Source organism: Marmota flaviventris, chromosome 8 (assembly GCF_047511675.1).
Source record: "Marmota flaviventris isolate mMarFla1 chromosome 8, mMarFla1.hap1, whole genome shotgun sequence".
NCBI lineage: Eukaryota > Metazoa > Chordata > Mammalia > Rodentia > Sciuridae > Marmota > Marmota flaviventris.
Window position 1 is genome coordinate 21,228,261 of NC_092505.1, and position 27,484 is coordinate 21,255,744.

Here is a 27,484-nt window from a genome sequence, read left to right on the forward strand (position 1 = left end):
ATAACTTATGCTATAAGAATAAAGTATTTATATGTTTATATCATATAAGCATAAGAATCAGTGTTATTGCTAAGTAAACTATTGTTTCTCTAGGTTTATTTAAAATCTCTAATCAATAGTTTTCTTTTCTCTTTCCCCATGATGACACAAAGCATTAACATTATAAAATTTAAATTTCATATATTAACAATTGTTCCCCCAAAGCTCATGGTGTGAGACCATGCAAGATCATTCAGAGGTGAAATGATTGGGTTATGAAAGCCTTAACCCAATTAGTGAATTAATCCCCTGAAAAGGATTAACTGGTAACTGTAGGCAGTTAGGGTGTGGCTTGAAGAGGTGGGTCATTGGGGGTGTGTCTTTGGAGTATACATCTGGTGAGTTGAGCTCAGTCTCCTTCTGCTTTTCTGATCATCATGTGAGCTGTTTACCTCCACCACATCATTCAACCATGATGTTCAGCCTCACATTGCAGCCAGCTGTCTAGGGACTGAGACCTCTGAAACTGTGAGCCTCCCAAATAAATTTTTTCTCCTCTAAAATGTGTTCTCATCAGGTCCTTTAGTCAAAGCAGCCAAAAACCTCACTAAAGCACCATCTGAGAACATTTTAAGTACAAAGGAATGTTTCTCTGTTGTTCCCTAATTTAGTTAACAATAACAAATTTCTATCTTTTAGGAACTCTTTCCTTCCTTGTACATAACATTTATCCAGTCAGTGCTGAAGATTAATGTATTCTAATATTTTTTACATTATTATAAAAATATTTACATTTTTAAAATTGAATAGAATGTAATAGCATACATATACACAATACACACACCTATGTATTCATTGTATACATGCACATATTTTAATGTATGTAAAAAACTGAAAATAAATTGTTTCAAAATATAATTCATTGTAGATGAATGCAGAAAAGAAAAAATAATTATATTCTGTATTATTTATATTCCATATAGACTGTTCATTGTCATAAATTATTGTATTTAATTCTTAATAAGCCAAGAAGGTTGTTTCATGTATTTTATCCATATGTCTAGCATAACTGAGTAAAATATTTGAGAGTAGTGAACATGGCAAAGTTTAACTGGGATTAAAATTCCAAAAAAATTCATGGATAAATTTAAGATATGAAATTCATACTTGAGCTCATAGGTCAAACAAAGAATTTCATTTAAATGCTATTAAGTACTGATGTCTTCTATATCAGAGAGAATGAGGACTATACTTCAACTAGAGAAGTTTTCAAAAAGGATGTTCAGTCTGGCTAAATTAAAACAATAAGAACACCAACAGTTTCCAATATGTCCCCATTTTACTACAATAGGTCCTTCTCAACTTTACCTGCATCACACAAATAGAAACTGTGTACTAAAATATTTCTGACTTGCAGCTGCAAGTACTGGCAGCTGTTCTTTGCATGTTTTATAAACATTCTTCTTAAAAACACAGATGATTCCATTAAAAGAAGTTCTTACTCCAGAAACTGTATAACAGGGAACACATATAAAACGTTAATTCACTTAATTTACCCCTTGATTTACTTGATAATACACAAATATGGTAATTACTTTCTATAATGTTAAATATGTCATTGATCTACAATACATGCCATCTTCAAAACTTCCCACTATCTTGCTTCCCAAATAATTCATGAAGGTACAAGATCAGAATTTTTTCCAATTGTAAACTACTGCAATTTATAACATTGTATGCAAGATGTTGTAAGACTAAAATCCAAAGTGCATAAGCCAAGGAAAAATGTTCAATACTATTGCCTAGGACAAGGTGTTTATACTTCTCCCCAATATAGAGAAGCTAATTTTAGCTCAGTTTCAAGCAACGAATTACTCTTTCTGCCAAAATTCAGGGCAGGGTATAATTCCTTTCTACTCATGCAGCAGTGAGTAACATATCAGTTTAGTGAAAGATAAAGCCATGAGTCCACAGATGAATAGAGAAGCACTCCTCAGGAAGAAGGAATGTGTGGCGGGCATCTTACAGAGTCTATTATAGAAAAGTGAAAAATAAAAAATCTATAAGAATACAGTTTGTTCCTCTATGTTGAATTGAAAGCCTGTGGGTTTCAGGAAATTTCTACCAATAATAATTCCAGTGTTGATAAAATGAAGGCCACTGTAGGAGATGAGAGAATTTATACAATGAATAATGGGATCTTAAGCTCTTCTTAGAACATATGACATCTTTTTTAGACAACCTTGGTCAGATGTTCCCCAGGTGCCTTCATTATGAAATATATTGCAACTGCATCATGTTCATAGCTCTGTATCCATTTCAAATTGTTCTCCAGTAGAAATTCTTTCTTTTTTAAAAAAAATAAATTTAATTGTTCTCATTTCATTGTTGTTTCCAGAAAACATTAAGAATACCATTTGGCATTCTAGTATAGGTGTGTGAAATGAATCTAAAATAATGGTCATCTCTGCAAAATTTATATATCCATCTAGCTGCAACTGACTTCGGCATTTATCATTTGATGCTACCAATAACCACAGAAATACACTAAAAACTTACATAATTTTCATAGGATGACCAAGTAGAAATTTTCCTGACTATGTATCCTACAGTTGTATTGTGAAATACACTTCATATATCTAGACTACATATGTAGGGCAAACGTCAATTATAAAATGATTTAATGTCAAAAATAGTGTTGCTCTTGCTGAATTATTTCTGTCTTATTATAAATGGTGTTTCAGTGTATCCAGAATTAATTTACTCATATGGAATTCAAACACTGAGAATTTGAAATTTACCTTGTTTTTTTTTTTTTTTTTTTTTTGCTGTTCATCAAAAGCAAAACATTTTATTCTTTATAATGAGAGACAGCAATATTACAGAATACAGCTTCCATAGTGACAATTCAACTTTTATTTTGGCATTCTTGGATATGAAATAATTGGTGGAGTTTGCAAATGGGTAGGGATCGTCTCCAAATATTTTTCAGATATGGAGTAAAGATAAAGGCAGGAAGTTGAGAGTAGTGATTGCTACATACTTCCAATGAAGACTTAACTAAAGTAAGAAGGACCTCCGTACAGATAGACACAGGATTATGATAATAACACACCACGTTCATTTATATGTTTCCTTAAGATATGTCTTATTAATGGCAAACTATATTTTAATGTCATAGAAATATGAAACACACAGAAGTAGAACAGTGTAGAACCATGCCTTTCTATGCAATTGATTTCAGGCCAAATTAAATGAGACTAATTATTGATTAGTTGCTTTGAAATATTTTTAGAGTCCAACCCTAAATATTTGCCAGCAACCTAAGCATCTTCAAAAGCAATGGAAACATGTTAAAAAGTCTTATGAGGGCTGGGGATGTGGCTCAAGCCGTAGAGTGCTTGCCTAGCATGTGTGCAGCCTGGGTTCGATCCTCAGCACCACATACAAATAAAGATGTTGTGCCCGTCGAAAACTAAAAAAATATATAAATATTAACTCTCTCTCTCTCTCTCTCTCTCTCTTAAAAAAAAAGATTTAAAAAAATAAAAAAGTCTTATGAAAAAAAAATATTTCCATGCCTATATAGAAGCAGTACCTGAATTAGTTTGTCAAGACATTAACTTAACAGCAGTATTTTTAAATTATAAAAGACTCATGTGTAGATGATCTGAATTGCTCTGTATATTTTATTACCATACATTCTGTTAATTTTTTAATTATAGTCCTCATTTCAAAAAATTGCATATTACATATTAAAACTGACATTAACTCCAAAATTGAACTATAACACTATGAAATCATGTATTTAACCAAGAATTTAAAAGAAGAGTAAAATGCCCTATGATAATCAAAGTGATATGATGAATAATTATAAGTAACTAAAACAATTCCAGACTGGCATTTATTAAGTTTTTAAAAAGAAAAAGAACAGATGAATGATCCATAAACATAGACACATAGAAGTAAGTTTAACATTTTTAAGTTCTATTATAATAAGAACATTTACATAAATACAATTTTAAACATATTTAAGTCAAAACATATCAATAATGGCATTAGGCAGACTTGAAATTCATTGTGCAGGAAGAGATAATGAGATGCCACTCACGTTGGTGAGATCTCATATGGCACAGCTTTTCCAAAGTACATCTTCTCTAATATACATTACAATTAGGACACATAAATTATATTTTCTCCTAAGGCTGCACTCCTTTTTCTATCCGTCATTTGGTTGGTGGCAATACTGTTCACCCTTCCTGTTGTCCGAGTCCAAAATCTTTACTTTAAAACTGAATTTATTCTCTCTCTGTTCCCAACCTGAAAAAGTTGAGAACTCTTAATTTTACTAAATTATGATGTCTTGCATCTTTCCTTATTTCGTAATTTTAATTTTCACTATCATAATCAAATTCTCCCACCCATCCATTCTATTCCTTTGCTAGATGATTGTATGAATTCCTCAGCATCTAATGTTTTTCTGAATACCTTCATTAGTAGCGGGTCCAAAATGTCTGCTTTTGACCTTCTTGTTCCATACTCATTCCATAGTAATTTTATATATAATTTGTAATTTAAAGTATCATATACACGCACACACATTCACATACATACATGAATATGTATATGTATCTCTAAGACTTATGGATAGTGAACTCTATTTTTTAATGTCATAGAAATACAAAATATGCAGAAGTACTGAAATGTGGTGCAATACATTTGTATGTACCTTTCATCATCTTGGTACAAGAATGTTCATTTTTTTAACCTTTATTTATTTGTTTCTATGTGGTACTGAGAATTGAACCCAAGGCCTCACCCATGCTAGGCAAGCACTTTATTACTGAGCTATAACCCCAACCTGGAAAAATGGTCTTTTGTTTTTATGTATGGTAACATGTACATATCTTAAGCACTTGTGTTTGGCGTGGGGTATGTCTGGTAAGTATGTTTCTTTGTTACCAAATCTTAAATCAATTATAGATATCATACACAAATTTATTTATAAGTTAACTATTTCTCTTTACCTAATATATACTGTTTTTAGTGAGACCAATTATGAATACTTTGCAATTAATTAAATAAAATTATTTCCTTTCTTAATAACATACGCCATGCCATCCACATTTAATATCCCTGAATTTTCAAAAATGTTTTACAGTTTGCTTGTGGAAATCAAAAGGAACATTCAAGTATTACACTGAGTTTTAAAACTCATACACACATTTATAAATTAAACAAAATAATCTTCCTTTTCTTTTCTCATATGAATGATGTGTTAGGTAAAATGGGTCATTTTATCTTTATAGCTCTCCATATGAATTTGGCTCATTGTTGTTTTATGGTCTTGTCTCACTTGTTCTTCTATTCCCTGTACTTTCTGTGAACTGAAGATTCCAACTGCAAATACCAGTTAGACATATATATTTAAATTGCAGCAGGTATCTCCAAACTTACATGCTAAAATAATAAAATCTTTCTTCAAATATTTTTATTCATCATCTATTCTCTCGTTCAATTAAAAGAACTGTACATGCACCCTAGAAAAAGAAAAACCAAGATTAGACTTCAGATAGTTTTCCTCATTGTCTCATACACTCTGTCACAATATCTTGACCTAGCTATTCTAAATTTTTCCCAAGTAACTCTGTCACCTCTGATGTATACCACTATCTGAATTATATGAACTCAGGAGAAAACATGTTAATAACTTAATATAGTTTTTCAATCATCAATTTATCATTAGTTTTCTTCAGACTTTGCCACATCTTAGTATTAACATTTAAACTTTCACTTCCGTATTTTAAAAATTTTCAAATTCATGTGCCTTTGGTCCAATTTGACTACAATGTGACTACATTTGGCCATATCTTACAAGAGCCATGATGCTGTGGCTCAAACTTAAAACTAATTCTCCTTCAAATTTGTATTTAATTATTCACATTCATGGTACTATATATTTCATAATTTTATATAATAATTCATTTGTGTATATCCATACTTCTTTTGCGTGTACAATTCAGTTATGATAATCATAAGTCAATTAGAAAACAGGTACTGTGGAATATAGTATAAGAAGATATACAGAAAGCAGAGAACAATGTGACAGCAAACAAAAAGATCATTTGCAAACAGTTCAGAGAGTTTCCTGAGGGAAAAAAGGTGATATTTACCAAAGATCTACAGAAGTGAAAATAATAAGGGAATTTTGTTCCAGATAGAAACATAAGGTATTCTAATGAGGAATATATTATTATAAAGAAAGAAAGAAAGATTTCCATTGGTAACCATGATAGTCTAAAATCATACCAGACATCTTTTCTCATCTGAACAATTAAAAAAAAAAACAGGAAAAATGAATTTTTTGGAAAACTATTTTCACATCTGAGAAATAGGTAGTATAGAACATTGATTCCAGAGGGAAAGGAAAAAATAGATAAAACCTAAGATCAGCCCCAGTTTCTGCCAGGAGGCTTTTACTAGACACACAGATAAGAGTACAGTAGTTTATATGATCCAATTTTAGAGAAACTAAAATTTGTGTAGGAGTATAGTGGAAGAGGAAGCTGCTTATTGGAGGGACGAACCTAGAAATCACCACAAGGGCCCCTTTGAGTCTTTTGCTGATTCCTAGGCTAATATTGAAGAGAAAAAGAACAACTACTGAGGAGCTATAAGCACAAAAGTAACCAGAACCCCAAGTCTGAGAAATTTTGAGTTCCATTAGGGTAAAAAGAATTATTTTCTGAGTAACTGGCACAATCTGTAGGGACCCTGAAACACCAAGACTTGGATGTGAGGCCGCTTTTAAGCACCTGCTCTTTAAAATTTACCCTAAAATGCTAAAATACAGGGATTCAACTTCTATAACTCATTGAGGTGATGATCATATCAACCAGCATATGAAAACAACAACAAAATCAGACTGACAAAGGGTCACAAAATGTGACCCATAAGCAGAAGAGAAATATACCAAGAGAACTGGATGCATATGATGAACATAATGGAATTAGCAGATATATCCAATAATTTTAAGGAAAATATTAATTAAGATAAAGAGAAAATGACATAGAAAAAGGAAAGAACATGGTCCTATAGTGCTACAATTATAATATCTAAAATTATATATTCACAGGCTGTGCTCAAACAGATTAAAAGAAAAATAAAAGACTAGGGAATTTGAAAATATGGTAATAAAATGTATCCAAATTGAATCATCAAGAGAAAAAAGTAAATACATAAGGAAAGTATAGGTTGTTGCATAACATGGATTAGTATAAGGAACATGGGGTTAGAGTCTCAGAAAAGGGGGCATAAAGTACTTGAAGAAAGGCAAATTGAAAAATTTCCAGCAGCTATGAATAAATACAAACCAATCATTTCCAAGACTCAATAAATTATAATTAAAATAAACATAAAACAATCATACCAACAGGGAAAATGACATTACTGAAAATCAGTGGTAAAGACATTGGGAGCAGCTCGAGAAAGAAAAGTGTCTTAATTCACAATGGATTTAATATGAGAACAATATTGATAATGCATCAGAAACAAAGCAAATCAGAGAAGAGTGAAGCACATATTTAGAAACTTCAGCATAGGAAAATATACTGCACAAATGTTAATCACAAGACATCAGGGAAGCTGTATTAGTACCAGGAGCCAAGTTTCATACAACACAATTTAAAAAGAGAATAGTGCCAAAAACTAAAGGAGATATTTCACAAGGAAGGCATAAAAATCACATGTGTGTATGCAATTAACAACAGAGCTTCAAAATACATGAAAAACTGAAAGTAAACATGATAGAAAGTAGAAAATCAACAACTGTAGTTATAAATTTCAGTAATCCACTCTGAGCAATTAAGTAGTCAAATATGTAAGAACTTAGAGGACATGAATGACATTATTAACAGACTTTACCTAATGAATATAAAAAATATATTACAATGGCAATTACTGAATATTTTTTTTAGAAATATGTTTTTATTTTTAATGACACACTGTAATTATATATACTTATAGGGTATAGTGTGATATTTCAATACATGTAAAGAATGCACAATGATCAGATCAAGTTTGCTGGCATGTCTCTCCATATCCCCTTTCCTCATATTCTACACAGGGTCCAATAATCTTTATACTTTTCTCTACTTCTGTGACACGAACATTTTAGCCTTCACATAGAAGTGAGAATATGCAATACCTGTCTTTCTGTTCTTGTTCTCTTAGTATAATATTCTGCAGATTTCTACATTTTGCTGCAACAGACTCAGTTCCATTCTGAACATATATCACATTTATTCATGCTTTTATCGGTCAATGTACACACTGGTTGATTCCATGCGTTGACTACTATGACTAATGCTGCAATAAACAAGGGAGCACAGATGTCTCTGTTACATAGTGATCTCAATCCCTTTATATATATCTCCAGTAGTGAGATTGTTGGATCATACTGTAATTCTATTTCTAATTTTTGAGGAATGCCCACACTGTTTTTCACAACTAGATGTTCTTTTTGAACACATGTTGACTATTATCCAAGATACATGACTTTTGGAGCTCTAAAACAAACCTTACTAAGTTTAATATAACAAAACTACACTGAGTATGTTCTCTAAATCTAAAGGAATCAAATTAAAAAAATATTTGGGTATTTCCAAATATTTTGAAACTAAACATGCACTTATAAATAATCCATACATCCACAAAGGTCACAAGAAAAATATTAAGCTTAATGAAATTATATAAAAATTTGTCAGAGACAAAAGTGTTTTGAAAAAAAAAAACAGTTTAAATGATAATATTATAAAATAAAAATATAAATTTATGATCCTACTTTTCTTGAAAATCAAAACCTACCAAAACTAACATAAATAGAATGAATTAAATAAACATATATTTATTAAAGAAATAAACATGAAATGGCTAAAATATTTTCTATACAGAAAACCATCACAAGTTCAATTTTGCTAGAACATTTTATTAACCATGAAAAAAGATGTAATATCCAACATCCATAAGTCTTTCAGAAAACAAACATAAAGAGAGAATTTCCTATTAATTTAAAAAAAAATAGTATTACACTCATACAAAATGCAAAAAAAAAAAAAAAAACATATTACTACAAATTCCATAATATTGTTGTAAACATAGAGCACTCAGGAAGAAAATATAAGCTAATTCAACTTAACAGTATGTGAAACAGAAATACATGATCATGTTGTGTTTATTCCAGGAATGGAAATTAAACAATATAAGTCATCACACTTATAAATTAGAAGATAACAACAATATCTTCATCAGTAAGGGTGCCAAAATCAATGTGACAAAATTTAATGCATAATTTAAAAATATCTCAACAATTTAGTCATAGAACACTCCCTGAATATGATGAATTATATGTATAAAGCATCTAATGGTGAAAATATTATTATTTTTTTCCCACAAACAGGAGGAAGAAAGGATATTTGTTCTCACCTCCTCTATTCAATATTGTCCTAGAATCCCTAAGCAGTAGAAAGGGCAAGAAAACAAACAAAAAAGCAAATTATAAAGATGGGTTAAAGTCATACTACCAAACAGATGACTTACAGGAAACAGCATTATAAACTGTGAGAATAAGTACATGTGTTTGTGGAGACTAGGTCAATATGCAAAATTTTTACATGTGAACAAAAAAAATCTTTGCTATAAGGAGAATAATTCTTATAGTAATAGAAACATGAAATATTTACAGTAGAAATTTATAAAATACATGTAATTTAAGCACTTGAGAATTAGAAAAAAAATCCTAAATCTCAATAAAAGGGAAAATGTTGTATGACCTAAGATTGGAAGAAAAATAATGTTAATTCTATCCGAATTGTTCTACAAATTTAATGTAATACCCCCAATTTCTCTACAAATCTTTTAAGAAAATTTCCAGAAATTTAAAAAATTTACATAGAAAATAAAGACCCAGAATAGCCAAAACAATTCTGATGAAGAAACAATGTTATAAATTATGCATTTCCTGATTTAAAAACTCTATATAAACCTATAGGAATCAGAAAGTCAGAGTTTAGAAAACTGATAGAATTATAGATTAATAAAATATAATATAGTCCATATATTTGTCAGTTGAATTATAGATTAATAAAACATAATATAGTCCATATATTTGTCAGTTGATCTTATAAAAGGTCCTATGATCATTAAATGTAGGATGATATACTTTAGTAAATGTTGCTGGAAGAATTGGACATCCTTTTGAGGAAAAATGTAGCTACAGAACATTACTAGCAAAATAAATAATTTCAAGAAATACTGCATAAGATACACAGCTTTAGAATCATACTTTATTTCTATCTTAGATTTATTTGCAGATTAGAAAATAAGTTCAGGTCAACTTTTAAGCAAAGATTTGAGTATTAACTGAATATACTGGGAAATCTAAGAGAAGTTCTCAGAACTATTAATAACTATGACAACTTAAGCACATATGAATACTTTTCACTGCAGTTATTAAAAAAAGCTTCCACAAAGAAAATGCCACATTCATGATTCTTCTCTACTTTTAAAGATTCTACAGGAAAATTAAAGACTAAGATGTCTATCCCTAAGGTTGTAGGAGTTAAATGTTGTATATTTCCCTCTTTAAGATGTGCTTTAAAATTTCCAATTCAGCTATATCTCCCTGTACTTAAGGGAAAATAAAAATTTCCAGAAAGTCTGGCTGGTTAAATAGCAAAGAACAGAGAAACTAACACTAACTTGTGAAGCATCTCCCAGTAGTAGCTATTCAGTTATCTGCTTTCTTGCAAAGCCAGGACGCACATCAGTGCTTCTTCCACAATAGTGACAGTAGACAAGGCCTTAATTCCTGAAGTTGTAAAATCTAAATACAGACTGTCTCTGATGCTTAGTTTTATGTGCCAACGTGACTGGACATACGATACCCTGATGGATCAAACATTATTCCTGAGTATGTCTGTGAAGTTATATCTGGAAGAGATTTGCATTTCATTGCTATATTTATCAAATCAAATGATGCTACCCAATGTGTTTGGGCATTCTCCAATCCACTGAGGGGTGAATAGGAGATAATGACAGGAAGATAGGATTTACCTTTTCTTTGTTTCTCTGACCTAGAACATTGATCACAACCTGCCTCCTGTATTCCTGGTTCAGAGATCTTTGAATTCAGATTGGAATCTACACCATTGGATCTCCAACCTTCTATCTATATAACAAACTTCCCTTGGTCTTCAAATTATATAGAAGATCATGGGAATTTTTAGCCTTTACAATCAGATTAGTTGATACCTTATAATAATCATTAATGTCTTTAAACACACACACACATACACATATACATGTACACACACGATATAATGACATAAAGATGTATAGAGATAATTAATACATATACATACATGTATCTCCTTATCCTTACTGTCTAAATGCCAGCAATTTAAAAAACTCAATATATATACACATACATGCACATACATATATACATATATATGTGTATCCTATTGGTATATACCTATATAATCAAATATCCTAGATTATTACATATTACATACATTTTATTATATATCCCTTTTATATATAAATGTATATGTGCATTTTTAAAATACTATTTTAGTCAATTTTTTTTTACTGCTGTGACCAAAAGACCTGACAAAATAACATAGAGGATAAAAAGTTTTTTCAGTGCTTTCGGTTTCAATTCTCAGTCCATAGATGGCTGACTCCATTGCTCTGTGCTCAAGGTGAGGCATAACATCATGGAAGAAGGTCATGGAAGAGGACAACAGTTCAGGACATGGCAATCGGGAAGCAGAGAGCATGCTCTGCTGTCTACAGGAAAAAGAATATAAACTTAAAGCCATGCTCTCAGTGACCCACCTCTGCTAGCCACTCCTCTTCTGCCTAAAGTTATTGCCCACTTAATCCATATCAGTGGGTTCATGCACTAATTAGGTTAAAGTTCTCATAACCCAATCATTTCATCTCTGAACACTGTCTTGCACATGAGCTTTTGGGGACATCTCATACCTAAACTATAACACAGACATATATCTTCTTTAAATTTTTAAAAATATATTTCCTTAGGGAACCCTGTCTAGTTCAAACTCCAAGCAATTTCAGAGCATATAGGGTATTTAAGCATCAATACAGAAGGTGTGAATATTTTACTCAGAAGAATCAGATCAAAATTCATATTGGAAACACAAATTTTGCTTTTCAATGTTTCATTACCAGTGAAAATCAAAACGAAGAAAAACCACAATAAGAACTGACAACAGGACACATTGCCCCAATTGGAAGAGGGGCGGAGCAGAGCCGCCTCCCTCGCCTGCAAGGTAGGCAGACCTGCAACTGACCAGCGGAGCAGGCCCAGCAGCCCGCCAGCATGGTAGACACATCGCCCCAATTGGAGGAAGGTCCCAGATGCCGCCCACTAGGTAGGCAGACCGCACGTCCCAGAGAAGGGGCCCGGCGGCACGCCGGCCTAGTTGAAAGATCACCCCAATTGGAGGAGGGGCACAGTCGCTGCCTGCGCCTGCAAGGTAGGCAGACCTGCAACCTGGAGAACAGGCCCAGCGGCCTGCCATCATGGTAGACAGATCATCCCTATTGGAGGAGGGGCCCAGCTGTTGCCCGCAATGTAGGCAGACCACGCGACCTGGAGAAGGGGCCCAGCGGCCTGCCGGCGAGATAGATCACCCCAATTGGAGGAGGAGCACAGCCGCCGCCCGCCTCTGCAAGGGAGACTTTGCAACTATACAAGAGCAATATAAATATATAGGGGGATAATTCAATAACACAACAGTCTCACCAAGCAGAAAGAATCGCGAGCATACGAAAAGTCAAGGAAAGAAAGGACTACAAGCAATGCAGGTCAACTCAACTTTAGAAGAGGTAATAGCTGCAGCAGATGGAATGTCAGATAAAGAATTCAGGATTTACATGCTTCAGATGATCTGGAGTTTCAAGGAAGACATTAGACAGCAAAATCAGACAATGAAAGATCACTTCGACAATGAGTTACATAAACAAATCCAAGAAGCAAAACATTACAGGAAGAGGAAATGGAAAATAACAATGAAAACCAACAGTGTAAGGTAGTACAGTAAAGGGAAAAATAATCAAAGAGGAAAAACAAACCATGTTAAGTAATATAAATAAACAAATATGGCTGGAAGAACAATCCATATCTCAATAATAACCCTAAATGTTAATGGCTTAAACTCACCAATTAAGAGACACAGGCTAGTAGAATGGATCAAAAAAAAAAAAAAGATCCAACAATATGCTGCCTACAGGAGACACATTTGATAGGAAAAGACATACATAGACTGAAGGTGAAAGGTTGGGAAAAATCATATCACTCACATGGACTTCGGAAACAAGCAGGAGTGTCCATACTCATATCAAATAAAATAGATTTCAAGCCAAAGTTAATCAAAAGGGATAAAGAGGGACACTACATACTGCTCAAGGGAACCATACACCAACAAGACATAACAATCATAAATATATATGCTCCAAACAATGGTGCAGCTATGTTCATCAAACAAACTCTTCTCAAGTTCAAGAGTCTAATAGACCACCATACAATAATTATGGGAGACTGCAACACACCTCTCTCACCACTGGACAGATCTTCCAAACAAAAGTTGAATAAAGAAACTATAGAACTCAACAATACAATTAATAACCTAGACTTAATTGACATATATAGAATATACCACCCAACATCAAGCAGTTACACTTTTTTTCTCAGCAGCACATAAATCCTTCTCAAAAATAGATCATATATTATGTCACAGGGCAACTCTTAGACATTATAAAGGAGTAGAGATAATACCATGCATCTTATCTGATCATAATGGAATGAAACTGGAAATCAACGATAAAAGAAGGAAGGAAAAATTATGCAACACTTGGAGAATGAACAATAGGTTACTGAATGATCAATGGGTTATAGAAGACATCAAGGAGGAAATTAAAAAATTCTTAGAGATAAATGAAAACACAGACACAACATATCAGAATCTATGGGACACAATGAAAGCAGTTCTAAGAGGGAAATTCATTGTCTGGTGTTCATTCCTTAAAAAAAGAAAAAAAACAACAAATAAATGATCTCACACTTCATCTCAAAATCCTAGAAAAAGAAGAGCAAATCAACAGCAAAAGAAGTAGAAGGCAAGAAATAATTAAAATCAGAGCTGAAATTAATGAAATAGAAACAAAAGAAACAACTGAAAAAATTGACAAAACTAAAAGTTGGTTCTTTGAAAAAGTAAATAAGATCGACAGACCCTTAGCCATGCTAATGAAGAGAAGAAGAGAGAGAACTCAAATTACTAGCATACGGGATGAAAAAGGCAATATCACAACAGACACTTCAGAAATACAGAAGATAATTAGAAACTATTTTGAATCCTTATACTCCAATAAAATGGAATATAGTGAAGGCATCAATAAATTTCTTAAGTCATATGATCTACCCAGATTGAGTCAGGAGGATATAGACAACCTAAACAGACCAATATCAATCAAGGAAATAGAAGAAGCCATCAAAAGACTACCAACTAAGAAAAGCCCAGGACCGGATGGGTATACAGCAGAGTTTTACAAAACCTTTAAAGAAGAACTAATACCAATACTTTTCAAGCTATTTCAGGAAATAGAGAAAGAGGGAGAACTTCCAAATTCATTCTACGAGGCCAACATCACCCTGATTCCAGAACCAGACAAAGACACTTCAAAGAAAGCAAACTACAGACCAATATCTCTAATGAATCTAGATGAAAAATCCTCAATAAAATTCTGGCAAATCGGATACAAAAACATATCAAAAAAATTGTGCACCATGATCAAGTAGGATTCATCCCTAGGATGCAAGACTGGTTCAATATACGGAAATCAATAAATGTTATTCACCACATTAAAGATAAGAACCATATGATCATATTGATAGATGCAGAAAAAGAATTCGACAAAGTACAGCATCCCTTCATGTTCAAAACTCTAGAAAAACTAGGGATAACAGGAACATACCTCAATATTGTAAAAGCTATCTATGCTAAGCCTCAGGCTAGCATCATTCTGAATGGAGAAAAATTGAAGGCATACCCTCTAAAATCTGGAACAAGACAGGGATGCCTTCTCTCACCACTTCTGTTCAACATAGTTCTCGAAACACTGGCCAGAGCAATTAGACAGATGAAAGAAATTAAAGGCATAAAAATAGGAAAAGAAGAACTTAAATTATCACTATTTACAGAATACATGATTCTATACCTAGCAGACCCAAAAGGGTCTACAAAGAAACTATTAGAGCTAATAAATGAATTCAGCAAAGTGGCAGGCTATAAAATCAACACGCATAAATCAAAGGCATTCCTGTATATCAGCGACAAATCCTCTGAAATGGAAATGAGGACAACCACTCCATTCACAATATCTTCAAAAAATAAAATAAAATACTTGGGAATCAACCTAACAAAAGAGGTGAAAGACTTATACAATGAAAACTACAGAACCCTAAAGAGAGAAATAGAAGATCTTAGAAGATGGAAAAATATACCCTGTTCATGGATAGGCAGAACCAACATCATCAAAATGGAGATATTACCAAAAGTTCTCTATAGGTTTAATGCAATGCCAATCAAAATCCCAACGGCATTTCTTGTAGAAATAGAGAAAGCAATCATAAAATTCATATAGAAAAATAAAAGACCCAGAATAACAAAAACAACTCTAAGCAGGAAGTGTGAATCAGGCAGTATAGCGATACCAGACTTCAAACTATACTACAGAGCAATAGTAACAAAAACAGCATGGTACTGGTACCAAAACAGGCGGGTGGACCAATGGTACAGAATAGAGGACACAGAAACCAATCCACAAAATTACAACTATCTTATATTTGATAAAGGGGCTAAAAGCATGCAATGGAGGAAGGATAGCATCTTCAACAAATGGTACTGGGAAAACTGGAAATCCATATGCAACAAAATGAAACTGAATCCCTTTCTCTCGCCATGCACAAAAGTTAACTCAAAATGGATCAAGGAGCTTGATATCAAATCAGAGACATGGCATCTGATAGAAGAAAAAGTTGGCTACGATCTACATATTGTGGGGTCGGGCTCCAAATTCCTCAATAGGACACCCATAGAACAAGAGTTAATAACTAGAATCAACAAATGGGACTTACTCAAACTAAAAAGTTTTTTCTCAGCAAAAGAAACAATAAGAGAGGTAAATAGGGAGCCTACATCCTGGGAACAAATCTTTACTCCTCACACTTCAGATAGAGCCCTAATATCCAGAGTATACAAAGAACTCAAAAAATTAAACAATAAGATAACAAGTAACCCAATCAACAAATGGGCCAAGGACTTGAACAGACACTTCTCATAGGAGGACATAAAATCAATCAACAAGTACATGAAAAAATGCTCACCATCTCTAGCAGTCAGAGAAATGCAAATCAAAACCACCCTAAGATACCATCTCACTCCAGTAAGATTGGCAGCCATTATGAAGTCAAACAACAACAAGTGCTGGTGAGGATGTGGGGAAAAGGGTACACTTGTACATTGCTGGTGGGACTGCAAATTGGTGAGGCCAATTTGGAAACCAGTATGGAGATTTCTTGGAAAGCTGGGAATGGAACCACCATTTGACCCAGCTATTCCCCTTCTCGGTCTATTCCCTAAAGATCTAAAAAGAGCATACTACAGGGACACTGCTACATCGATGTTCATAGCAGCACAATTCACAATAGCAAGACTGTGGAACCAACCTAGATGCCCTTCAATAGACGAATGCATAAAAAAAATGTGGCATTTATACACAATAGAGTATTACTCTGCATTAAAAAATGACAAAATCATAGAATTTGCAGGGAAATGGATGGCATTAGAGCAGATTATGCTAAGTGAAGCTAGCCAATCCCTAAAAAACAAATGCCAAATGTCTTCTTTGATATAAGGAGAGTAACTAAGAACAGAGGAGGGAGGAAGAGCATGAGAAGAAGATCAACATTAAACAGGGATGAGAGGTGGGAGGGAAAGGGAGAGAGAAGGGAAAGGAGACCCTCAGGGTTACACAAAATTAGATACAAGAGGAAGTGAGGAGAAAGGGAAAAAAAACAAGGGGGAGAAATGAATTATAGTAGATGGGGTAGAGAGAGAAGAGGGGAGGGGAGGGAAGGGGGGATAGTAGAGAATAGGAAAGGCAGCAGAATACAACAGACACTAGTATGGCAATATGTAAATCAGTGGATGTGTAACCGATGTGATTCTGCAATCTGTATACGGAGTAAAAATGGGAGTTCATAACCCACTTGAATCAAAGTGTGAAATATGATATGCCAAGAACTATGTAATGTTTTGAACAACCAACAATAAAAATTAAAAAAAGAAAAAAAAAGAACTGACAACAAAGTAAGGCTGTGAGAATATCCCTAAAAAAGAGTTTATCTTCTTAAAATAAAGTATAATATTTAATTTTTTTATTCAGCAAAAATTCATACTTTATATAATCAGGTATTCTAAACTCTTATATTTAAAAATATTTTATAATAGCATATTTTGATAAAATCATGCAATCCATTTTCATATCTTATCCATTATTGCTTTTGAACACTGTAGGAAAATCTTTTGTATCGCAAAAGTTTCCAGGAAGAGCGGCTATTTAAAGATATTGTCCTTCTTACTGTTTATATGCCAGTAACTCTGGGAAGGCCTACTGTCCTCCTGCTTCCCTCAGGCCAATTAAATCACATTTTTCACTCTTTTACCAAGCTCCTTAAGTACGTGCTGTTGTTAAATGTAGTACACTGCACTTCAGTTATTGCCTATTTTTCCTACAAGACTGTAGACCCCTGGTTATAAAAAAAAAAAAAAATTGTGAATCATGCTAGGTAGAGCCTCAAAGATTTCCATTCTGCTTTTGCTTCATCATTATTAAAAGTTCTTTTGAATTTCAATGATGAAATTCAATGATTTTTAGCCAATATAAAATAAAATGAATTTTATAGAATAGTAACTTAAGTGTCAATAAAATTATTCAATTACCCATGATCATTCTTTCTTTCAACATCATATACTGGTTTTCTTTATTACATGCATGCTGATCCCTCACTTTTCAAAGATAAGTTCTACTAATGTTGGCATGCTTTCCTGCTTGTGTTAATTTTGTATGTTAGTCAGGGAAAGAAGAAGGAGCAGAAGTACTGAATCTGAACTCGAGTAGGTTTCCCTATTTTTATGACAAAGGAAAGTCTAAGGTGTCTCATAAATACAAATCTTAAATTAAATAATAAAGGGAAATTGTGATTGAATGACATGTATACATCAATTTGGGAAGATGTGTAAATCTTCCAATTTGTGATCACTGTTTGCATTTCCATGTGTTTAGGTTTTGTTTCTCTCAGAAATGTTTTGAGGATGCACTGTATAAGAGATTAAAATGTAGAATTCATGGGTTAAGTATACCATTTTAAGTTAAATACCATTTCTATTTTTACTTTATCATGCAGTCTTCCTTTCCAGAGGCATTTGTTTTACAGTTCTTCAAGTCTAATTCTGTTCCTGTGTCTCTTTATGATATTTTATTCACCATTTCAAATTCAAAAATGTTTAGCATATTCTAGCATTGTACAATTAAACATCAAAATCAAGTATAAATTTAAAAGATGTGAGTTCACTAAAAATTAATGTAAGTATCTTCAGTAATGATAAAAAAAAGAAATCACAATTCTCTTTTCCCTTGGACATTAATATTTTTTTTTTAATTTTGAAGAAATAAATAAGTACAAGTCATTACTAGTCTCCCCACGCAAAAATAACAACAACAACAACAAAACCTAAAAAAAAAAAAATGAGCTAATAGGAGAAAAGAACTACAAGATAAAATACAAATTTTAAACATTATCAAAAGATGCTTTGGGTACATGAACAGATGAAATAAACAAGAGGCTAAAGTAGAAAAATGACATAGAACAACAATTAGGAATTCTTGAGGAAAGTTCTTTTAAATATCTGATATTGTGATCATTAGAGGCCATATGGAAAAGAGATAAAAACTGACCAATTCATTATAAAATGCATCTGGATATATTCCCAAATAGACAGAGATTAAAATGTAAATGGATAAAACCATACACATGATGGAGGGAAACTTGGTTTCCTTTTCAATAAGAAGTAGAGGAAAAACTTTTTAAAACTTAAAGCTCAAAATTCAGAAGCAATATGAAATAATAGATGTAATTTATTAAATTAAAAAAGGTGCATGGCAAGAAAAGACAAGAAGTAAAGTAAACAGATGTCAAATAAAAAATAATTGAAATCTGGAATATTGAAAAATTAATACACTTAATAAGGAATATCTGAAATTAGACAAATCTTTTCAGCAATTCTACAAAAATACAGAAATGAACATACCCTTCAGAGAAAAAGAATAGAATAATCCAGAAACATGCCACATTCTCACCTATTACAATGACAAAATCCAAAAGTTTAACGACATACTTGGCTAATGAAGGAGTAGCTAAACAGGAACCTTCAGAAGTTGCTAGTGGGATGAAAAAATGCTAAATTTCCATGAAAAGTAAATTGGCTTATATGACCACATTACTTAATCACGTACCCTTTGACCTAGCAATATAACCTCTTGGAATACATCTTAAACATATACTGAAAAATATTTTGATAAAGTATCCTGCCAAGGCTAATAATTTCAAAACTCTATGTTAATGGAAAGGTGATCCAAAATTCTAGTAAACACAGACAATACAAAAAAATCCATCAATACAACCTAGTTGAATACAGCATGCTACATATACTCTAAAAAGTAGTGAGGATTACTTTATATACAACTATGATGGATTCCCATGTACACTATGGGAAAAGTGCAGAGAAAATTGCATAGAAATGTATGTGTTTAGGTATACATCTATATTATATAGACTTTCTCTACCTTGTTTTTTTTAACCAAGGAACTAAGCAAAACATTTTATGTAACTACATTAAAAATTTTAAATAAAAATTAGAAGTAATATATCCATTTATTATAAACACACAAGAAACTATTACTGGTGACTTTAAGTCAAAGTAGTTTAAATATGTGTTTATAGCAACATATAAGGACACAAAAAACTTTCAGAAATGTCTTAAAGTGTTCAAAGTACTCACATTATTAGCTGTTGTTTGATTTTGCTATCTGCGGGTGTTTGATGGGCATGATGAAACAAAGAAAATATCAACTCAATTCAATAATTTTCAATATTGTGAAAAACCATAAGTAAAGAAGATTAAACTAAATAGATTTTACAAAACCCCTTAAAGACTTAATTTGAATTGGAACACTCACATGAACTTTTCATTAACATCCATCCATCCATCTACCTACCTACCTAGTTATCTATCATTTCTAATTATCATATGTATATCTCTATTATCTTTCTTTTATCTATTATTTTCCTGGCTCTGCTCTCAGAAATGTCTAGAAAAATGGATCAATCCTTTATTAATCAGCCTACCTAGGTCTCAGATTATGATATACTCATATGATGCCCCAATAAAAGCAATCAGTTCACTTTGGAGAAATTTCTGATTCTTGGTCTAGGGCATGAACTATAGGACATAAGCATAGAACACATTAACATGCCAGGTGGCATAGAACCTACCAAATGTGACTAGAACTTCATCAAAAAGACAGAATAATTGCAGAGGCTGGCATGAGTGAAAGTGGGTGTAATATGAGAATCAGTAAAGAGACTATCTTGAGCAAAATTAGATATTATCTCTGTTAATAATCATGTTAATAAAAACTACCAACTACTCACCAATGAAAGTGGTAGAGAAACAAAATTTTATTTTGGAAGTTAACAACTGATAGTAATGACACAAACATTTACCCCATCTTTCTTATCTTTTATTGGTAAACAAATACTTAATTAGCAGGATGTTTTCTTTATGAAAATTTTTGCTAATAAGTGAGAAAACTCAGAATTACAATATAGCTATTTCCATTTGTTGGTGAACCAGTGGATCTACACAAAACTCACCCACAGCTGTGAACATCATTAAAAAAAAAAAAAAAAAAAAAAAACTCCCAGATAATATGTTCCTCTGGATAAAATTAAAAATGTAGAGGAAATTGAAATGGGTTAAAGTATATCATTTGAAGATTATGTGCACACACACACAACACTTTAAAAAGTTGTAGAAAACACTTGAAAAGCATATTTACCTAAGTATGTAAGTTTGGAAATAGTGAAATATTTTGACTTCTATGTTTTTCCAGATTTAAACAACAACAACAACAATAAAAAAAACAAGGCTACAATAATATAAAAAGCAGAAAAGGTATTTATCACTTAGAATATTACATCTCGCTTAATGCAGAAAATCTTTACCTTATGCGGAATGGACAAACAGACCACTTTACCAGTTAGAGATCATTGAGAGAGAATGCATTTCAAAACAGGGATAAATCAAGAAATTTTTTTTGTTCTTGCTGCTCGCTAAGGCTTTCCCTAAACAACTCACATTCACAACCCCATTGCAATACGCAGAGTTTCCTCAATGAATTAATTAAACTCCTTAAATTTCATTAGAGATCATTCTTGAAAGTTAGGATTTAGGAACTTTATCCTGATAAAATTATTAGTAAATAGCTTAATCCTTTAAGAGTTCTTTTTTTGTTGTTTGTTTGTTTTGTTTTTTGTTTTGTTTTGTTTGTTTGTCTGTTTTCATTATGGTTAAATAAGAGCAAGAAAAGAGAACCAAGTTCTTCCAGGGTCTGAGTAAAATAACACCTGGAATTCTGAGTAAAAAATTCTAATCCCACTAAGAAGTACTAATGAGGTATAGATGGAAGGAAAAAACTCCGACAAACTCTGGTGATATTTTAAGTTTACTTTTCTTTCATATTTTATTATAATATGCCTCATTTTGCTAACTTTAGTTACGTATATTACTGAAGGCTAGGAGGAAAATATAAGGTTTCTGTTAATAATTTTTGTCACCAAGAATCATTTATTGATGTTATGGCTTATTGGACAAATCTGCTGTGCCCAAAGGCTCAGTGTAATTTTGGATGTTCTTTCCAACATTACTGAAATTGAAATGTTTAGTCTCAATGCCCAAGAGGATGGAATGATTTGTCTTTATATCCCACAAACCTGTGATTAAATTTCCCATACCATTTATTTTTCAATACTATTCATTCCTTAGGCTTATTACTCTTTGCCTTCTAAAATTAAAACAAAGCAATATCATTTTGATTATAATGATTTAAAAATACATTTCAATATTATTTTCCCACTTTCTAGAGGAACACCCGAAAACTTATCTAGCCATAAGAAAATAATCTTGAAAGAGAAACTCTGGATAAATCTTAGAAATTATACTACAGTTTTGTATCCTAAATTTTTGGAGATAGCATTCTTCATCTCTAAGCACATTATACAATTATTCACAATATGTTTTTAATCACAGAAGTTACCCATATATGTATAACAAATCAAGTATTTATATCACATGCATTTATGAAGAAAGTTTTTATTTAATTATACTAGAGGAGTACATTTTGATAATTAACTGTTTAGCAAATTGACATTAATAAACAAGGGTATCTAGTATTTTCAAAAACACACACACAAACACAAACACACACAAACACATACACATTATTTCTCATGTTTTGTATATTTGCAGGATAGACTTGTCTTGAAATATATATATTTTCAAATAATTTATTCATTTTTTTAGTAACTGGGAATACTAAAATTAAGAGTGTTATAAATCTACCTGAATATTTATACCATACCACAAATAAGAGAATGAAAGTGAAATAAAACATCCATAGACAGGTTCAAACAGATCTTGTTTACTCTGTGTATTTGATTTCCTTCCTATATCCTATAAAGAAAATAAATGCATCAAGAATGTTTGTGAAAAATCATGCTACATTTCCAGGAATAGGTTCCAAGAAGCAGGGTCATTAACCCAGCTTTTTGACACCTGTATGATTACCTCTAATTTGGGTGCTTAAAACAACAAAAGTGTATTTCCCAGAGTTTACAAAGGCTAGGACTCTGACATTTGGCAAGGCTATATTCCCTGCAGAGCTCCAGGGGAGAATCTGTTTCTTGCTTCCGACAACCTTGGTGGATCTCAGCATGTTACTATTTGTGGATTCATTTCTGAAGACTCTGTCTTTGTGGCCACATGGCTCCTCTTCTACCTCAAACTCCCCTTGCCTTTTTCTTAGGAAGATACTTCTCACTGGACTTAGGGTCCATCAGAGGATCCAACATTCTTTCTTCATATTAAAATCCTTAATTCAATTACATATATGAAGATTATTTTTCTAAAGAAGGTAAGATTCACAGGTTCAGAGAATTAAGATGTAGGCATATCTTTTGAGAAGGGCACCTTTCATCTGACTATATTGTATACAGTTGTTGTTATGGTATCCTAGGATGCAAAAAGTATTGAACAATTAAGAGAAACTCACTGCAATGATTGGAGTTGTAGCTTTAGTTTGCCTGACCTACATTATCTAACATGAGGTCAAATAAGTGGTCAGCAAAATACTAAAACAAGATAGATATTTTGGGTATGAAAATGTTTAGTTATAGCATTGTGGTTTAATCGTTGTGGGTATTTTTCAACATTATCCAAATCAACATATATTAATTAGTTAATATCAATATGCCACAGCTAAAAACGTTTTCTTAGTAGAACCTAATGGTAGTGTGCAGTCACCCTTGGTATCATGGGGGACTGGTATCAAGATCCCGAAAGTATAACAAAATTCGAATTTCCTTAAAGAAAAGTGTAATATTTGCATATAACCTATGCACATCCTTCTGTATACATTAAATCCTCCCTGGATTATTTACAATACCTAATAGAATGTAGGTAGATATAATAGTTTTTATAATTATTTAGGGAATAATGACAAGAATAAAATTTTCAAACATTTAATACAGATGCACTTTAAAAAATGTCCACTGCATCCAAGGAGGGACAAATGTATTCAGAACACTTTTTGTTTATAATATTGCTGGAGATTTGGGAGGTCAATAATAACATAAAACAGATGCAATTCTGATTCTCATGTAGTTCATGAAATGGAAGAAGAGACAAGTCAATAGATACAGTATCATTAATCAATTCCTGATATATAGTAGGCAAATAAAGATACTAAGTATTTTGATTTGTGCATGTTATTATTACTATAAATTTACATATATGAAAATGAAGCATAAAAACGACTAAATGCCTATTTGTGTCTTTGTCTCCCCTACTTTATCACCAATATTTGGAAAGTGCCACAGTGAAATTTTGCTGAGAAGATTAGAGAGAATTCCTGGGTCAGCTCAGTGCATACTAGGAAAGGAAATTTTGCTTCTGTGTTTCAGCTCCACAATGAATGAAATGATCTGTGCATGCTGACACTTAGGAAATATGAAATGCAGCTGTTTCCAAGGTAAGGCATTAGAACAATGTAGAACTTGGGTTTTGAAAGACTGATCAGAGCTTGACAACAGCACAATAGATGTGCGTTTCTCACTTACTGATTCTTGGTTTTATTTCTTGCACTTGAGGAGTCTTGTTAAGGAAGTCAACACCTGTGCCAATATGCTGAAGTGCTGAGTCTACATTTTCTTCTAGTTATTGCAGTGTTTGGTCTTGATCCACCGAGAGTTGGCTTTTGTGCAGGATGAGAAATAGGAATCAAGTTTTATTCCTCTATATATGTATATCCGGCAACATTTATTTAAAATGCAATCTTTTTTTTCAATATATATTTTTGGCAACTTTGTGGCGCATCAGAGGAAACTGTATCTATGTGGGTTTGCCTCAGGGTCTTATGTTCTATTCCATTGGTCTTCATAAATGTTTTGGTGCCAATATTAGGCAGTCTTTGTTACTACATCTCTGTAGTATAAAATTTTAGGTCCATTATCATGAAACTTCCTGCACTGCTTTTCTTACACAGTATTTCTTTGGCTATTCTGGGTCCCTTATTCTTCCAAATGAATTGTAGAACTGTCTATTTTAGTTCTATGAAGAATGCTATTGGTATTTTGATGGATTGCATTGAATTTGTATAATGTTTTTGGAAGCATAGTAATTTTGATACTATTTTAATTCTGCCTATCCAAGAACATGCAGTTTTTTCCATCTTCTAAAGTCTTCTTCAGTTTCTTACTTCATTGTTCTATAGTTTTCATTGTAGAGGTCTTCACTTCCATTGTTAGATTTATGCCTAAGTATTTTATTTTTTGAGTAATTATGAATGGGACAGTTCTCCTAATTTATTTTTAAGCAGATTCATTATTGGAGTATTGGAAAATGACTGATTTATTTATCTTGACATTGTATCCTGCTACTTTACTAAATTATCAGTTCTAGAAATCTTCTGGTAGAGTTTCATTTTTTGAGTCTTCTAAATATGGGATCATGCCATCAGAAGACAGTTAATTTGACTTCTTATCTTCCTACTAGTATCCCTTTAATTTCTCTTCCTTGCCTGATTGCAAAGGAAACAATTAAGAACATGGAGACCCTACAGAAAGAGAGAAGAGCTTTTTTTCCACCTGCTCCTAAGATAGGAAATTAATATGCAGATATATAAAGAACTCAAAAAACTTAACAAATGGGCAAAAGACCTAAAAAGATACTTCTCGAAAGAAGAAATACAAATAGCCAATAAATATACAAAAAACGTTTACCATGTCTAGGAATCAGGAGGATGCAAATCTGAACTACACTGAGATTTAATCTTACTTAAGTCACAAGGGAAATTATCAAGAATACAAATAAAAATAAATGTTGGAGTGGATATGGGGTAGATGTACAGTTACTCTTTGGTGGTGGTACTAATGCCAATTAGTAAAACCACTCTGGAAAGCAATATAAAGATTCCTCAATAAACTGGGAATGGAAGCACCCTATGATCCAGGTATCCCACTCCTTGATTTATATCCCAAAGATCTAAAATCAGCATATTGTAGGATACAGCCACCTCACTAATAATAGCATCATAATTCATAATAGCCAGATTATCACACTACCCTAGGTACCCTTCAACTAATGAATAGATAAAGAAAATGCGGTATATATACCAAATGGAGTTTTACTCACTCCTAAGGAAGAATGAAATTATGGCATGTGCTTCTGTGTTTCAGCTCCACAATGTAGCTGAAGAATCCATGGAACTGGAGAACAATATGCTAAGTGAAATAAGCCACACCCAGCAAGTCAAAAGTCCGATGTTTTCTCTCTCATATGTAGAATTTAGACAAAAATAATGAAAGAGAGAGAGAGAGAGAGAGAGAAAACACAGATGGATTCCATGAACACAGAAAAGAGATCAGGGAATAGAGAAAGTGAGAGAGGAGGGCTGGGAAAAAGAAGGAATGGTGGACTGAATCTGACCCTAGGAATATACCACAGTGAATTTCACTTTTGTGTATATCTATTTATATATATATATATATATATATATATATATATATATATATATATATATATATATATAATCTAGATGAAAAGGGAACAGTAGAAGGAAGGAGGTAAGGGAAAGTGGAAATAATGTGGGCTTCATTGGAACAAATTATACTCCAAACTTGTATAATTATGTCAGAGTGAACACCAATATTATGTAAAAAGAAAATGAACTAGTAAAAACTGTAAGTTTTTCTGTTCTAGAATATAGACAATACAAGAGATGTCAATAAACTAGTGTCTGGAGTGAGCTACATTTAATTAAGTGCTGTTACAAATGGTCTGGCCAAGTACACTAATTCAGAGTGCCACTCTCCTGTTAATATCCTAGCCAGGTAAAGAAAAGGACAGAAGTCATCACAGAGAGTACTAAGGAGAGTCACAGCATCAAGAAAAATATAACTGTCTTAAAAGCATATCCACTGGGTTTCAAAGCAAATAAAATTCATACTTACATGGTCAACATATTTTCTAAACAATATTAAATGTCACAAAGTCTCTCACCAGATTTAAAATTATTTGTAGACTTTTTAATATTAGCCTTTGAAAAAAAGTGTGGTGTATCATGAAATGCCACAACACACAAACACGTTTTGTTTTTAATTTCTACTTTGTTAATAATTTATTTTAAATTAAATTTGATTTTATATAATATTCTAGCATAAGCAATTATATCTTTAAAATATTAGCAGTACAATTTTCTTCCCTTTAAATTTGACAATACACAAAATGTGTTAAACATGTTTTATTATGTCTTCACAGAAGTTTTAGCTTGTTAATTGCATTTTTCAATATTGTTGATATCTATTTAATAATGTAGTTTTTAATATTACACCTTTGGGCTTGGGAATAATTTAAGCAGGTTGGTGATACTTTTAGTTATATTTTAAGACAAAGAAATTCTCCAAACCACCATTGCACTCATCACTCACACCTATTCAAGATGTCCTATTAACACTGAA